The 16,577-nt window shown below is 43.0% G+C and overlaps 1 pseudogene; it reads right to left on the bottom strand.

Moving 5' to 3' along the window:
* Positions 1–15,719: 15,719 nt before the first annotated feature.
* LOC101653625 lies at positions 15,720–16,143 on the bottom strand (annotated as a pseudogene).
* Positions 16,144–16,577: the final 434 nt, after the last annotated feature.

Consider the following 16,577-nt stretch of genomic DNA (forward strand, 5'->3'; position numbering starts at 1 on the left):
AGGAGGAAAGCTGAGTCAGTGAATGAATAAGCATCTCAGCACTAGCAGGGGTCTCCACACGGCTGCTCCAGCACCCAGGGCTGCATCGGGATAGGTCCATGTAGCTTCTCCTTGGGGATGTCTTGTAGGAAGTCAATCTTGCAAGCTGAAGCAGGGAACTGCTAAGGCAGCTGTACCCTGGTGCGACCATCACAAAGCAAGAGACCGGAGAACTAGAAAGGCGAGGCTCACCACCCATTTATCCCTCCGCCTTTCACTTAGCCCCACATGTGATTATCGGTCAGGCTGGCACAATTAACTAACTCAGCGCCGGTGAAGAATATCGAAGGCAACATGGACTGCCAAAAGAACAATCTGTCTTTGAAGAAGTACAACCAGAATGCTCCTTCGAGGCAAAGATGGAGGGACTTCACCACTTATACTTTGGATATGTTGTCAGCAGAGACCAGTCCCTGGAAAGGACACTGTGCTGGGCACAGTAGAAGGGCAGTGAAAAGGGGGAAGACCCTCAACAAGATGGACCGACACCGTGGCTGCAACAAGAGGCTCCAACATGACAAATGGGAGGGTGGCAGAGGACCAGATAGGGTTTCCTTCTGTCACACACAGGGTCACGGAGTCAGAACCAGCACCTAACAACAGGGCAAAGACCGGAGCTCGAGTCCCAGCCACGGGATTTCATGTACCGCTGCTACCACCTTGTCAGTAGAGGCCTGTGTGTTGCTTCCACACTAAGACAGACTGAGGTCAAAAAGCTTGGTGACTTACTTCCAAAAATTAGCCAATGAAACTCCTAAGAGTCACTACAGGTCAATCTGTACCTGAGCATGGGGATGGTGCAGGACCATTTTGTTTTATTGTGCATGGGGTCAGTCACTGAGTTGGGGGGTCAACTCACGGCAACTAACAACCACAACATTAATTAGAACAGTCAGGCAAATAAATATCCCTTACCATCCTGAAGGTGATGAGTAAAGTTATGTGTTAGCTTGATGTTACGATTCTCAATGGTTTGATAGACACTATGTAATAAATTTCCATTTGGTGATCTACTCTGAGCTGATACCTCAATTGAAAAGGGAGTTTCTTTGGGGGTAGGGCCTGCCACAGTGATAGATGTTCTGGAAAAGCTCACTATTTTTCAATCTTGCATTCTTCTATTCACTTAACCTCTGGTTTGGGTTATGTAAGCCAAAGTCTCAGAAAGCCTGCTACCTGACATGTAAATTTTGGATTCACCAACCTCTGCAACCCCAAGAGCCAGCAGAGGTCTCCAGACTGCTTCCTGACCTGCAGATTTCAGAACATGGGAGGGAGTAGAGATCTTCAGCCTATCACCTGCTTCACCGATTTGGAACTTTCTAGGCCACCACAATTGTATGAGCCATTTCCTCATAATTGTATGAACCATTTCCTTGCAGTAAATTTCTCTATGTACGTATGTACACTTCATTAGTTCTGATCATCTGGAGAACCCAAAGGTAGTGACTTTAGAAAATGGGCTCTATTATAAATATAAGAAATGAAATCATTAGCAAATAACACGAATGGTAATGATTTATACTTCATTTCCTCTCTGACCATGATGATCACATCCCTTGGAAACTCTTCATTAATAGAATTCATGATTTAGAAACAGAAGATCTTCTGTGAGAATGGTCTTTAATAATAATTGAAGCCAAAAAGTCTTTATACATATTCATCTTCACTAAAATTAAAGCAGTAAAGATAGTACACTAAGCAGAGTAGTCCTGGCATTTCATCATCCTAGGCTATTAATAATTCATGGGCTTGACTGCTATAGGTTGCAAGGAAGTTCCTGGAAAACACAGAGCACCTACAATGGGACTCAGAGTACGTTTCACTTCAGGTTCTCTCAATGTGGAATGTTTGACAAAATAATACAAATAAATGTGGGGAGCCTCAACTCTCTTTTAAAGTACTAATTTGCACCCATAAAGGGATTGCAGTGTCAGTACAATCTTGAGGTCTACCTATATGAGCTGGACCACCATGGTGAGATCTACCACATTATCAAAGTGAAGCACATGCCAAGAAAGCTGTCTATCTCGAGGAAGTTAAAACAATTTAAAGCAGGAGACTGGGAAGGATTTTCACTGCTTTGGATGACTTTTCAGGTCTAGAATGCTGTGACATCTATCAAACAGATTCTAAGTGCTCAGCACACATTATTTTAATAGAATCGATAGATCACTATATACACAACATCATGCTAGATGGAGGCAACAATAAAGTCAAATACTTTATTTGGACCCACAGTCAATGCTCATGGAAGCAGCAGTCAAATAATCAAATGATGCATTGTTGTTGTTAGGTGCCTGACTCATAGTGGTTCTGACTCATTGTGACCCTTTGTACAGCAGTGTCCAGCCCTGAACCATTTTCATAATTGTTCTTAAGTTTGAGCTCATTGTTGCAGACACTCTGTAGGATTCATCTTATCCAAGTCCTTCTTCTTTATCACTGTCCATTTGTTTTACCAAGCATGATGTCCTTTTCCAGGAAATGATCTCCTGGCAACATGTCCAAAGTACATGAGATCGTTCCTAAATGTTTCCTCCCCGCTCCCACTACCATGACTTGAATTCGACATTGCAAGTCTGGCTAGACCAGAGGATGTACACTGGTACAGATAGGAACTGGAAATACAGGGAATCCAGGGCGGATGAGCCCTACAGGACTAGTGGAGTGAGTGGCGAAACAGGGAGGATAGAGGGAGAGTGGGTAGGAAAGAGGGAACCGATTACAAGGAACTATATGTGACCTCCTCCCTGGGGGACGGACAACAGAAAAGTGGGTGAAGGGAGACGTCGGACAGGGCAAGATATGACAAAATAACAATTTATAAACTATCAAGGGCTCATGAGGGAGCGAGGAGTGGGGAGGGAGGGGAAAAATGAGGACCTAATGCCGGGGGTTTAAGTGGAGAGAAAATGTTTTGAGAATGATGAGGGCAATGAATGTACAAATGCGCTTTACACAATTGATGTGTGTATGGATTATGATAAGAGTTGTATGAGCCCCTAATAAAATGATTTTAAAAAAACAAAAACAAAACAAAGTACATGAGATGAAGTCTCACTATCCTTGCTTTTGCTTTTAAGAAGCATTCATTCTGGTTATACTACTTCCAAGACAGATTTGTTTGTTCTTTGACAATTCATGGTATTTTCAATATTCTTCTCCAGCAACATAAACCAAATTCCTTGATTCTTATTTGGCCTTATATCCTTTGAATGCAACTTTCAGATGCATTTATGGCAATTAAAAATACTATGGCTTGGGCCAAGCACACCTTCTTCTGCAAAGTAACATCCTTGCTTTTCAACCCTTTTTGTGCAGCAGATTTACCCAATGGTCTCTGACTGCTGCTTCCATGACAATTGATTGAGAATCCAAACAAGATTAAATCTTTGACAACTTCAATCTTCAGTTATCATGATGGTATCTATTGGATGTTATCAGTTGTGAACATTTTGGTATTCTTTAAATTGATTTGTACTCCATACTGAAGACTACAATCATTGATCTTCATCAGCAAGTGCTTCAAGTCCTCCTTGTTTTCAGCAAGCAAAGTTGTGTCATCTGCATATTCCAGTTGTTAAAAAGTTTTCCCCCAATCCTGGTGCTGCATTTTTCATATAGCCCAGCTTCTCTGATGATTGCTCAGCACACAGATTGAATAAGTATAGTGAGAAGATAAAACCCCGATGTACATTTTTCCTGACTTTAAACTAGGCAGTATTCCCTTTTTCTGTTTGCACAATTGCCTCTTGATCCATGTACAGTTTTCACATGAGTACAGTTGTTAAGTGTTCTGGATGCCCGTTCTCAAGACTGGCCAGAGTTTGTTATAATCCACACAGTGGAATCCCTTTGCTTAGTCAATTAAACTCAAGTAGACATCTTGGTATTTATTGCTCTCAGCCAAGATCTATCTGACATCAGCAATGTTCCACATCCTCTTCTGAATCTGGCCCGAACCTCTAGCAGCTCCCTGTCAATGTATTGATGCAACTATTGTTGAAGGATCTTCAGCAAAATTTTACTTGCATGTGATATCAGTGGTGTTGTTCTATAATTTGCGCATTTTTGGGTCACCTTTCTTTGGAATGGGTACAAATATGGATCTTTTCTAGTCAGTTGGCCAGGTAGCTGTCTTCCAAATATCTTGGCATAGGTGAGTGCTTTTAGTGCTTCATCAGCTTGTTGCGATATTTCAATCGGTATTCCATCGATTCCTGGAGCCTTGATTTTGGCTAATGCTCTCAGGGTAGCTTGAACTTTTTCCTTCAATAGCATGGTTCTTGCTTCTATGCTACTTCATGAAATATCTGAATGCGGACTAGTTCTTTTTGGTACAGTGAATCTGTGTATTCTTTCCATCTTCTTTTGATGCTTCCTGCATAATTAAATATTTTCCCATCGAATTTTCAATATTACTACTTGAGGCTTGAATTTTTTCTTCAATTCTTTCAATTTAAGAAATGCTGAAAAGTGTTCTTCCCTTTTGGTTTCTAATGTTTGGTCTTTGCATATGTCATTTGTCTTCTTGAGCTGCCCTTTGAAATGTTCTTTTCAGGTCTTTGAATTAATCATTTTGTCCATTTGCTTTCACGACTCTATCAATAAGAACAAGTTTCAGAGTTTCTTCTGACATTTACTTTAATCTTTTCTTTCTTTTCTGCCTTTCCAGTGACGTTTTGCTTTCTTCATGCATGTTGTTCTTCATGTCCTCCCACAATTCATCAGGTCTTCTGTCATTAGAGTTCAATGCAGCAAATCTATTCTTGAGATGTTCTCAGAATCCTGGTGGAATAGTCTCAAGGTCATAATTGCTTCTTATGGACTTGTTTTAATTATTTTCAGCTTCCACCTGAACTTACATATGAACAATGGATGGTCTGTTCCATAGTTAGCTCCTGGCCTGGTTTTAGCTGCAGATATTGAGCTTCTCCATCGTCTCTTCCCACAGATGTGGTTTATTTGATTTCTGCATGTTCTAGCTCAAAAAGTTCATGTGTACCTTTATATTTGATATGAACAATTCATTGGTCTTGCAAATTCTATCATGTGATTTCCAGCTTCATAACTATCACCAAGACCATATTTTCCAAATAGTGTTCCTTCCTCTTTGTTTCCAACTTTTGCATTCCAATTGCCAAAAGTTATCAAGGCATCTTGATTGAATGTTTGGTCAAATTCAGACTGAAAATGTTGGTAGCTTCTTTAGTTTGTTCATCACTTGCTTTACTGATTGGTGCATAAACTTGAATAATAGTATTGATTGGATTACCTTGAAGGTGGATAGACAAAATCCGAGCACAGATGACATAGTACTTTGATATAGAGCTTGAACTGTCCTCTTGAATGAGGAATGCAACCCCATTTTTCTTGAATTTGTGATTCCTGGCAGAGTAAACCGTATGATTTTCTGAATCAAAATGGCCGATACCAGTCCATTTCAGCACACAAACACCTAGAATATCAATATGCATATGTTCCATTTCATTTTTTACAACTTCAAATTTTCTTGGATTCATACGTTGTCACTTCCAAGTTTGGATTATTAATTCATCTTTTCTGCTCCCCCTCCCTCATTTTGAGTCATGTCCCACCAACAAATGAATGTCCTGAAGGCTTTATTCCCTAAGGCTGTCCTCCACTCACGTCATTACGGTAGATTCCACTTGGAGAAGGCAGCTCTTTCTCAGCCGGTGTTTGAGCGCTTGCTGACCCCAGGCGCTCATCGTCCGGCACTACCTCTGACAGTGTTCTGCTTCCATTCATAGGTTTTCAGTGTCTGGCAAGGTTTTGTTGCTGTCCATAGGTTTTTGTTTGTTTTTTAAAGTTTTATTATCACTTCATCCACATGGCATACAATTCAATCATTCCATCATATCAAGAAGAGCTGTACAGTTGTCACCATATTCAAATCTAGGACAAATTACTCTTACTTGAACTCATTGTTAGTCATGTAATTTTTTTCAAATTGTGACAAAAGTATACACAACAAAATATTCTCCAATTCTGCAACTTCTGCATGTATAATTCAGTGCCACTGTTTATATTCTTCATGTGTACAGACATTATTGATGGATTTTCCCAAATTATTCCACCACCATTAACATAAACTCAATGCCCCTAAGCAACAACTCTTCCTCCTTCACCATGGTAACCATTGGTCAAGTATGGTTTCTTTCTTTCTTTCTGTTTCTCTCCCCCCCCCCCAAGTAATTTTCTTGATATGATACTCACATATCATATGCTTCCATGGCTAAGTTGCTTTGCTTTTTAAAAAGTTGTATTTACATCATCACAGTCAGTTCTAGTGCTCTCTCCCTCCTCCTGCATTCACTTTTACCATACCCTCACCCCCGCCCCCAATCTCCTCATCTTCCATAAGGGTTTAAGTGGATAGCCTAGTCCTTCTTTGTATCCTCTTCTAGTCTGAAAGCTCTGCTGAAATCTGTACGCTTTAGATGACCCTACTGGTATTTTCAATACGAGCAACACAGTTTCCTGCATCACAGAAACACACAAGCCATCATAGTAAGACAAACTGACAGCATTGGTTGAATCTGCTGCAAAGGAGCTCTTCAACGTATTAGTGAACATGCCACTGTGAGGACTAAGGTTGTGCCTGACCCGAGCCTGATCTCAGCCATGGGATTGTCAGTCACCTATGCATGTCAAAGCTAGACAGTGAGTAAGGAATACCAAAAATGGATGCATTTGAATTACAGCTGGTCAAGGATATTGATAGTACCCAAAACCACTAGAAGAACAAACAAATCTGTGTTGGAAGAAGTCAAACCAGAATGCTCTTTAGAAGTGAGGATGGTGAGACATGTACTTTGGACATGTACTCAGGAGAGGCCAGTCTCTGGAAAGGGACATAATCCTTGGTAAAGTAGCACAGTGAAAAAGAGGAAGGTTCTCAAGGAGATGGATTGATAGTGACAATACCAATGGGCTCAAACCTAAAAATAGATGTGAGGATAATACTGGACCAGGAATTGTTTCTTTCTGTTTTACACAGTGTTGCTATGAGTCAGAAACAGCTCAGTGGCACCTAAACCCAAATAACACAGGTCCTAAAACATAGACTCAATTCCTTCCAATCAAAACCAAACAAGCCCGAAACGAATCACCTTGGAGTCAATTCTCAATATTCTAAAGGAAAAAGAGAACCCAGATTCAAATATAATTTGTAAAGACCCATTTATTAAGAGTTTTCAAATTATAAAGCAATATCAACTTTGTATAGAATAAGAGAATACTGCATGGTTTAAAAATTATGAAAGGTGCATATCAATGTTGTATACTCTTACCCATACTTATTCAATCTGTATGCCGAGAAAATAATTAGAGAAGCTGGATTATATGAAGAAGAATGCAGCATCAAGATCGAAAGATTTATCAACCACCTGTGATACGCAGACACCACAGCCTGGCTTGCTGAACGCAGGGAGGACTTGAAGCGCTTGCTGATGAAGATAAAAGAGTGCAGCCTTTCCTATGGATTACAACTTAATGTATAAAAAAACCCACAATTCTCACAACTGGACCAATAGATAACATCATGATAAATGAAGCAAAATATGAAAATTTCAAGGGTTTCATCTTTCTTGGATCCACAATCAATGCTCACGGAAGCAGCAGTCAAGAGCTCAAACAAGATGTGCATTGGGTAGATCTGCTGCACAAGGACCACTTTAGAGTATTGAAAAGTGTGAATGTTAGTTTGAGGATTAAGGTATGCCTGACCCAAACCATGATATTTTCAATTGCCTCAATGCATGTGAAAGTTGGGCACTGAATAAGGAAGACTGAAGAACAATAAAAAACGCATTCAAATAGTGCTGAAGAAGAATATTAAAAGTATCATGGCCAGCCAAGAGGGCAAACAAATCGGTGTTGGAAAAAGTATGACCAGCATTCTCCTTATAGACAAAGAGGGTGAGACTTCATCTTACATATTTTGGACATGTTGCCAGGAGAGACCAGTCCCTGGAGAAGGACATCATGCTTGGTAAAGTAGAAGGGCAATGAAACAGAGGAAGTCCTTCAACAAGATGGACCGACCCAGTGGCTACAACAATGGGCTCAAGCATAAGAACAATTGTGAGGATGAAACAGGACTGGGCACTGTTTTGTTCTGTTGTGCACAGAGAGACTATAGGTTGGAACTGACTCGGTACCTAACAACAACAACAACAACAACAACAACTAACAACATACACTGAAGGGTCAGCCATGTTGGGCGTCACATCCCATAGTACAAAAATTTAAACAATTCCCCTTCTGGAAATGTAGAGCCCGACAACTCTCCTCAAGTGTCAGCTCAACCTGAAAGCCTTCCTCTTGCTCCGCCAACTAGTTCCGGTTCCCATTCACCTGTTTCCATGCTGCCCCACACTGCTCCTTTACTGGCACACAGCAGCCAACAGCAATGGTGCACTGGCCTGATCTTCTCTTGACTGTGAACTCCTTGAAGCAGGAGACTGTCTTCTTTTTATTGCACCTACATGATGCACAATTTTTGTTCACTAAGGAGCCTAAGTAGCCAAAGTCACCAAAAGCGTGTTTAGTGTCCAAGGGGGTTGCTATAGGTCGGAACTGACTTGATGTCGCCTAACCTCACAGCAACCCCACCACTGATATCACATGCAAGTAAAATTGTACTGAAGATCCTTCAACAACCGTTATAACAGTACATTGAGAGGGAGCAACTAGAGGTTCAAGATAGATTCAGAAGAGGAAGTGGGAAACAAAGATATAATTGTTACATACTATGGATCTTGGCTGAAAGCAGAAAATACCAGAAAGATGTTTACTTGTGTTTTATAAACCAGGCAAAGCCATTCAACTGTGTGGACCGTAACAAACTATGAATTCTCTGTTGAGAATGGGCATATTGAGCACTTAATTGTGCTCATATGGAACCTGTACATGGACAAGAGACATTTGTGTAACCAGAGCAAGGGAACACTGCCTGGTTTAAAATCGGAGCGGGGCTATATGCTTTCACCATATTTATTCAATCTGTGTGCTGAGCAAACGATCAGAGAAACTGGATTATGTGAAGAAGAGTGAGGCATCAGGATTGGTGGAAGGTTATATGCAGATACCACAACCTTGCTTGCTAAAGGTGAGGAGGACTTGAAGCAATTACTGATGAAGATCAAAGATTGCGGCCTTCAGGATGGATTACATTTCAATGTAGAGAAAACCGAACTCCTCACAACTGGACCAGGAGGTAACGGCTTGATAAGAGAGGAGATTGAAATTTTCAAGGATTTCATCTTACTTGGATCTACAGTCAATGCTGAAGGAAGCAGCAGTCAAGAGATCGAATGACACATAGCATTGGGTGAATCTGATACTCCAAGACCTCTTCACGTGTTGAGGAGCAAAGGTGTCACTCTGAAGATTAAGGGGTGCCTACTCCAAGCTATGGTATTTTCAGTTGCCTCAGCTGCATGTGGAAGTTTGACAGCGAATAAGGAAAACAAAAGAAGGACCGATGTATTTGAGCTACGCTGGTACAGGATGTGGAGAGGACCATGGACTACAGCACAACAAACAAATCTGGCTTTGCAGAATACTCCTTAGAAACAAGGCTGAGGAGACTTTGGCTCACGTACTTTGAATATTTTTTCGAGAGACACCAGTTCCTGGAGAAAGACATCATGCTTGGTTAATAGAGGGGCAGCCAAAAGACTAAACAAGGAAGGCTCTGGACAAGATGGATTGATAGTGTGGCTGCAACAATGAGGTCAAACAGAGGAACAATTGTGAGGGTGTCATAGGATCACTGTAATTCAGAGCCGACACCATAACACAGAGTAACTACAGTAACAAACAGTATATAAACAAAGATAAATCATTCAGATGAGGGAAACCATCAGCATGAGGCCATAATGGTGTCCAAATATTTACAGTTGTGCAACTACTAACTAGACCTGGAGAACAAATGAAGCTGTCACAAAATCATTATTGGCAGCAAATCAATTCATCACACTTGCAGATAGCGACGACCGAAGTGGGAAAGGGATCAAGATTGGGGGATGTACCCTATTATAGATTAGGAAAGCTTACAAGACTGATTCAGAGCCTTCTGACCAAGGCAGTTAGGATATGGCTCATAACTATATGACCCTAGTTCCCCAATTTCCATTAAGGACATGGTCAGGCCAGTCCCTGGGGGCAAGGCTGCCCCTCTCTGAGGAGGCTAGGGGAATAAAAGTAATTCACTTTCAAACAGTGTGCCCGAGAGCAAAGTTTCTATCTTGCCAGTCAACGAGCAGGAAGAATTCAACGTAGGCCGCATCCATGTGAGGACTCAAAAATGGATGTAGGGTTCCACAAGCTAGCTGCTCTCAGTTTAAGACCTACTACAAGACTCGTGGGAACCCCATGTGTGTGTCAGAGTAGAATTGTTCCTCCTAAAGGGTTTCAACAACTGTGACTGTTGGGAAGTATGAATTACCTTTCTTCAGAGGTACCTCCGGGTAGATTAAAACTACTAACCTTTTGGTCAACAGTATGCTCATCATATGCACCACCCTGGAACTCTTCTTTTCAACATAGGCCACTTAAATAAATTTTCAAGAAAATTTTGAGCTACTAAATCAAAGACATGGATGATTAGGCACTAATTTAGTGAAGGGGCTCCAGGCACTTCTTGTTGGCATTTGGATTCTTCCAGAAGCAGTGTGCAGCATGTGCGTTAGGAGTGTTCTTGGGACCAACACTTGTGAAAGGGAAGGGAAGGGTGGTAGTTAAATAATCTGGTATCAACTTGAGACTATTAAGATTGAAAGGGTGGAGTTTAGCCTGTCAATCAGATCATGGTTTGATGACCTCATCTGGAGGCAAAACGGAAATAAATAGCTCGCTGGAAGCCAGATAGACTCACTCCCTGCGAGACATTCCTGTTAACAAGCCACATGGAGATATGCTGACAGAGGCAGCATATCTGGAGCTGGCAGAGCCACGTGGAGACCCACACCAGCATTGAGATGCTTCCACCACCACTGGATCCACAAGACTTTCCACCCACTGGCCTATAAATAAGGTGACCAGATTTTAACATTGGTAAAGCTGGACAAAAGCGGGACACCATTGATAAAATTCATATCCTGGTGAAATAGCCACATGGCAGGCGAAAACCGTATACCCTAGCTTGTTGTGCATTCTTTTCAAATATCGGGACTTTTTAAAAATGCCACGGGATGTGGGAAAAATTGTTAAAAATCGGGACTGTCCCACCAAAAGCAGGACATCTGGTCACCTTAGCTATGATCTTCCTGCATCCGGTGTCATTGCATGGCTGCGTGAGTCTAAAGAGGAATTTATGGAGCAGTATGGACATATGGGGTAATATGGATTTATGGACTTGATCTGGACTGGGCTGGGATATTTTCTTAATGTACACATGCTGTTTGATATAAAGTTCTCTCTTACATACATTTGAGTGTCTATGAATTTGTTTCTCTAGTCTGCCCAGACTAACGCAGGAAGGAAGCAAACAGAGACAGACAGCAAGCCCAATGGTCTTAGTGTGCCTCATTGGAAACTCTGGGGCTGATTTGACCTGTCAGAGGTGGTTGGAATTGGCCATCACTAGGTAATGGTCTGTGCTGTGAGGCACGAGTTGGAGGACCTATCTGTTCACAATTGAAGGGTCCACACCTGAGAGCATTCTCATCACATGGGGTATTAAGCCCTTCCTGGGGACTCATCTCCACCTTCACTACATTAATTATGGGCAAACGGGTTCCAACACCTATCATCAAATCCCTTCCGTTTAGCTGCACCCTTTCAAGCTCCACCAGGGGAGAATCTGTTCGGTTCTCCTGGACCCGCTTGGCAGGGTTAGTAGACCGTTTGGGGCTTTATTTGACCAAATTATGCTCAATGAAACCAACATCTTTTCCAAAGCAGAGAGAGTAGAAAAAAATTGGTGTGATCTGTGAAAAGTTATTTAAACATGTTACTTAATTTTGTTGTTAGGTGCTTCAGATCAGTTCTGACTCATAGTGGCTATAGAAAGAAACACTGCTGGGTCCTGCACCATCCTCACAATTGCTGTTTTGTTTCAGGTCATTGTTGCAGCCCCTGTACCAAGCATCATGCCCTTCTCCACGGGCTGGTCCCTTCTGAGCCATGAGATGAAGTCTCACCACTTTTGCTTCTAAGGAGCGTGCCCCCCACTGAGCTGTCAGTTTGCCGTACTGCGGTAGCTTGTGTGTTGCACCTCCAGAACTCAAAGTAGATGAGGTATTCCTTGTGAACTATAAAATTGGGCTAGAAAAAATTTGGAAGCATGTATCCATTTTACTGAAGACTCTTTCGAGGTCATTTTAAATAAAGAGACCCCTCAAGAATTTTAGCTAAGATTTGTTGCACTTCATTTGCACCCGGTTTACTGAAGCCACAGGAAGGGGAGCAGTGAGCACGGGGAGCAGGAGAGGCCATCGGATGAGCTGCCACGCACCCCCTCCCACCTGTGCTAGTCTGGGTACTTCAGAGAAACAAATCCACAGGAACTCATGTGGAAGAGAGAGTTTTATATAAAGGTAAGTGCACATCAATAAAATATCCCAACCCAGTGCTGCCCAAGCCCACAAGTCCAAAACTAACCCATATGTCTGACACCAATCCACAAAGTCCTCCTCCATCTCACAAAACACACACTATGATGCCAACTGCAGGAGGAAAGCTGAGTCAGTGAGTGTGTAAACATCTAGGGGTCTCCACACGGCTGGTCCAACTAGGGCTGCATCGGGGTAGGTCCATGTGGCTTCTCCTCAGGGATGTCTTGAAGGAAGTGAGCCTTGCCAGTGGAAGCGGGGAACTGGCTAAGGCAGCTGCACCCTGGTCCGACCTTCAGAAAGCAAGAGACCTGAGAACCAGAAAGGCGAGGCTTACTGAGCCATTTATCCCTCCACCCCATTAACCCCACATGTGTTTATTGGCCAGATTGGCACAATAAGCTTTAACTATCTCACCACCCCAGGAAAGGAAGGCCATGTTCCCTGCTTGCAGCAAAGTGTGCTGCCTTCCAGATCAGGAAAGAAACATCTGGAACTCCCCATTTTGCAGAGTAGGCTTTTCCTCCCAAGGGCCTCTGCCCTTGCTGCCTGGTGAATTCAGTGCTGCCTCGCAGGAAAGCTCAGCTTTCAGAAGGATGTTCTGGGAGACCTTTTATAGAATAGGACCTAATTTCTCAACTGTCAGCCTGTGGGTTGAGCTAGTCCCATGTGTCCGGCTTGCTAAAAATGGAGAGACACCAGTATTTTAGAGCCAAAAGTTAAGCACCATGGCTGACTGGGGCAGTGGGGCTGACAACACCAGCTATTTCCAGAATACTCTGACGGTACCCAGTCTGACAGGCTGTAAAGGGACAAATGCAACGCAGAGCTGGGGCAATGAATGGGCCTGCAGTGACCACAGCAGTTCACAAGGTCAACAATGGCAGAAAGGCAGGTTCCTACCAATCGGCATACCACACGTCCCCACCTCCGCCAGGGAGCTATAATTATACTGGAGGGCTTCAGCGGAAGCATTTTGGATGTGTTCCCTTTCTGGCCTTTACTGATACCCCCTCAGTTATCATTCTTTGGAGCCCAGCCAGGAGAAGCACCTGGTATAATTCTATTTATCACTAGATCCTTCATATCCCCCTCGAGTGTCCAGAGTCTCTGTTCTGAAGAGCGCATGAGTGAAGAGTATTATTGCAAATTACTCATCTTAGAGCTGAGCCCAGGGTCTGTTTTTCTTTTTAAAAAATGGTTAAAAGGTTAACTCAGGTTGAATTAGTTAAACTCACAGCATTCTTATTTTTCTTTCTTTTGAGGTTAAAGGTAACTACATTGAAAACACATGACTTCAGAAAAGCAGGAAGTGACTAATGAATTAATTGGAAATTATTAGAATTAATGAAGCTTTCAGAGCTGCCCTTGTGGGCTCTGTAACAAACTCCTTTTTGTTTGAAATTTTTTTTAAAGTCACCCCAGAACACGGCCTGGAGTTCCTTAGATGCATATCTCTGTAATGAACGGGAGAGGTTTGAAAGTGGGTCCTGCTTCCGCAACAGAATGTACTGCTTTTCAAGATGGAAAGTTTCGTGAGCTTACTACAGTGAAAAACAACTGCTGCCAGAGCGCTTCCGTTTCTGTTCCTCAGACAGAAAGACACCGTGAAAGAGCAGATCATTGGGGGGGCTCTTTGTGATTTCCTGGGCTGGTAGCTGCATTGTTGGGCAGAAAGGGCATTCAGAAAGAAAAAGCGCCGTTGCGCCTAAGGAAGGACTAGGATACAGTCTGCTCCCAAGTCAGGCTTTGTGGAAGATGGGTCACCTCAGAGGAATCACATAATAACTAGTTATGAAATTGTTCAATATTTGTTTTCCCCACTGGATTGTGAATTTTGGGTGGGCAAGATTTAATTTGTTCCTAGTTCGGCTCTATAACCTTAGACCGTAGCACAGAATAGATACCAAAAGCATATTTTGAATAAGCACTATGAAGGTCCCAAAGAGGGATTAAGAAAGTAACTAGCTGTCACGTGCAAAAAGTCAGTAATTTGTTAGGGAGGTGTATAATTCTAGTGGTGGTAGTACTGTCAGAACCCATCTAACGTCAGGATTAATACTGTGACTCAAGGCCCCATGGGGTGGTGGTCAGCCACACCTTCACCCTCCAGTCTTTTTTTCCAATTCGGACACCACCAGCAGCTCCCTTGGATGGCACTTTCTGCTTTTCTTCCGGGCTCAGTAATCCGTTACAATGGACACAGAACTCACAGATCACGCTTACAGTTCAGTGGTTGTGGTGGTTACATAATCTCCCGTCAACTCGAGGATATTAAGAGTGAAGGGGTGGAGTCTAGCCTGTCAATCGGGTCACGGCCCGATGATGCCTCCTGTGGGCGTGGCCTTCTCATGAGGATTCTGGAAACTTCCTCTCTGTCTCTCTGCTTCACTTTCCTGTTGAGGAGCCACACTCAGAGAGCTGGAGGAGCCATGTGGAGACCCTCGCTAGCGCCAAGATGCTTCCTCCATCATTGGATCCATACAACTTTGCATCCGCTGGCTGGTGATCTTCCTGCATTTGGCATCATTGCATGTGCTGTGTGAGTCTGAAGAGGAATTTATGGACTAGTATAGGACATATGGGCCACTATTTGACTTTTGGACTTAATCTGGACTGGACTGGGATGCTTTCTCAATATACAATTACTCTTTGATATACACAGGTGAGTGTCTGTGGATTTTTCCCTACTCAACGTGGTCTAACCCAGTGATGTATTAGGGGACAATGTACAACTCAGATCAATAGGTTAGAACTCAGGATCAGGAAATAAGGTGGGCAAAGCTTCCCTTCTTCAGTGCGGGCAAGCTCTCTTAGCTCATTTCAGCCATGAAGCTCTTCTACTTATTCTGCTTGGTGTTGATTGAGCTTCTTGATTCTATAGTTCAATGTTTTCCAACATATCTTAGAAATTCTTGGCCATTAAAAACGTCATTTCATGCCCGTTTCTCTTTCTTCTTTTCTAGGACTCCCCTGATGCATCCTTTGGATCACTTGGCAGGTCTCTGAGACCCTCTTTATTATTCTTTAATCCTTTCCCCAAATCTGTTCTTTTTTTTTTTTTTCATTTATGGTTTTATTTAGCACAAATAAAACTTGCAAATGGGCCATCTACTCATTTTCTTCACTGCGCAGCCTGGCGTTGGGATTGGTGACTCTGATGGCCAGCTGGGCTGCCCTTTCTACAATGGCTTTGCGATTCTTGGAGGAAACGTTGTGAGCAATCTCTGCACAGTAAGACTTGTTGCACATCAGCAGCACTTCTAGCTCCTTGATGTTGTGGACCAGGAACTTGCGGAAGCCACTGGGCAGCATGTGCTTGGTTTTCTTGTTGCTCCCATAACCAATGTTGGGCATCAAGATCTGGCCCTTGAATCTTCTCCGCACCCTGTTGTCAATGCCTCTGGGCTTACGCCAGTTGCGCTTAATCTTGACATAGCGGTCGGATTGGTGCCGGATGAACTTCTTGGTCCTCTTTTTTTACAATTTTAGGCTTCACCAAGGGTCTGAGGGCAGCCATGATGCCGGTGGGAGATGGCTGCCTCCTCCGTGGGCAGCGTCGAAGAAGAGAAGGGAGCCCCCAAATCTGTTCTTTAGAATACATTTTATTTGATCTATCTTTAAGTTTGAGCCCTGGTTGCCTAGTGATTACGTGGACTGCTAAATGCAAGGTCAGCAGTTTGAAACCACCATGGGAGGGGTCTCAGGGAGGAGACGAGCCAGTCAGGGTGCGATATAGCAACGGTGAAACATACAACTTTCCTCTGGTTCCTAAATGTTTTCTCCCTCCCCTCCCCCCATCATGATCCGAATTCTACCTTGCAAGTCTGCCTAAACCAGAGGATGTACACTGGTACAGATAGGAACTGGAAACAGAGGGAATCCAGGGCAGATGATCCCTTCAGGACCAGTGGTGTGAGTGGCGATACTGGGAGGGTAGAGGGAGAGTGGGTT

The sequence above is a fragment of the Echinops telfairi genome, unplaced genomic scaffold, assembly GCF_000313985.2.
Source record: "Echinops telfairi isolate 266 unplaced genomic scaffold, ASM31398v2 ScPeMD7_443;HRSCAF=831, whole genome shotgun sequence".
NCBI classification, from domain to species: Eukaryota; Metazoa; Chordata; class Mammalia; order Afrosoricida; family Tenrecidae; genus Echinops; species Echinops telfairi.